The 1,407-nt window shown below is 34.5% G+C and overlaps 1 protein-coding gene across 1 annotated transcript in view; it reads left to right on the forward strand.

Moving 5' to 3' along the window:
* DYNC2H1 (dynein, cytoplasmic 2, heavy chain 1) overlaps window positions 1–1,407 on the forward strand; it is a 522,114-nt gene that overhangs the window by 73,704 nt on the left and 447,003 nt on the right. The gene's annotated exons all lie outside the window — the stretch shown is intronic.

Here is a 1,407-nt window from a genome sequence, read left to right on the forward strand (position 1 = left end):
AAAAAAAATGATGAGTTATTTGTAATAATGATGAAAACATTTGTTTAGTTAACAAAAATATATTGAATATCTAATATATGTGAAGCAAAATAACTAGAGGGACTTTGAGAGATGTCAATCAAGAAGAGATTCCTTTCTTTGAGAAGAGTTTATCTAATTGAGGGAAATGACATGCAAATAGGTAATCACAATACAACAGGGGATGAAGAGAAAATTGCCATCTTTTAGAAGAGGTTTAAAAAGGAGATCACACTTGATTTTGAATATGAAGCGTGAATAGGAGTTTAGCATGCAAAGAAAACCATGGAGAGTGTTCACATATTCTACATGTTCATTTCATTGCTTTTATGAAAAATGAAAACATATAAGATAGAGGAAATAAATACCAATGAGTTTTTTGAAAGTATCTGATTGTTAATCTGAATTTGATCTAAGAGTCAATACTTTGGGATTGACCAAGAGATAGAGAAAGGGAGATCTTGCTTTAGTTTCCCCAGCCTTTTTCTTTTCTGACTTTGTAAGAATGAAAGGTGGAGAAATAGAAATTTGTGAGGAGGTGATGCAAATGAGGTAGGTTTTCCTAGAGGCCTCAGAAAAGGGACCACTCCCACCGGTCCCAGTCTGACTGAACTGTCTCCTTTGTGCTTTTGTAGCAACATACAGCACCTACCAACTGTATTATAATTGCTTGTTTACATTCAACTATAAGCACCTTGGAGGCAAGGGCCAAGCCTATCAATGCTTCTTGTTGCATCCCTGGAACCAAGTGCGATGTTAACGGAGGAGTGAATGAATGATAGTATTGTACTTGATTAAATACCTGACACCTACATTATAGCACCATTTTAGTAGATATTTATTTCATTAATGTAAAACATATAGAGTGTAAATGTTCCCACCTTCTTCTTCTGCACTTCGTTTACCATGCCCAGCTTCCGAGGTATATCATAATGGACACCCTAGTCAAATGCTGAAATTGTGTTTATAACTAGCACTTTGCTTTCTTTTTTCTTTTGTCTTCCTCAACCTGTGAGATAGAACTTTACTTTCTTGTACTAATTCAGTAAATAAGACAATCTAAAAGAAAATACGTAGGTTTCCTTTATCTCGCCTTTAAAATCTAGAACTCTTAGCAAGACCTAACTATCTGGATTTCTACCTGTCTCTTCCCTTCTTCCTACTCTTCCTCCCATTTCTGCTTTCTTCCAAAAATATTTATTATGAGGCAGTGTGATCTTTTAAAAATGTAAATTGTATCATTTTACTGTATTATAAAAAACATAGTAAAGACAGTGAAAATAAAATTTGTGCTATTTGCCATAGCCTATAAATTCTATACTTTGGTCCTTGCCTATTTCTCTGACTTAAACCACTGTTTCCTTGCTTACTCAGGCAAGGAAACTTGTC

This window comes from Propithecus coquereli, unplaced genomic scaffold (assembly GCF_000956105.1).
Source record: "Propithecus coquereli isolate 6110/MARCELLA unplaced genomic scaffold, Pcoq_1.0 Scaffold6, whole genome shotgun sequence".
Lineage (NCBI taxonomy): Eukaryota > Metazoa > Chordata > Mammalia > Primates > Indriidae > Propithecus > Propithecus coquereli.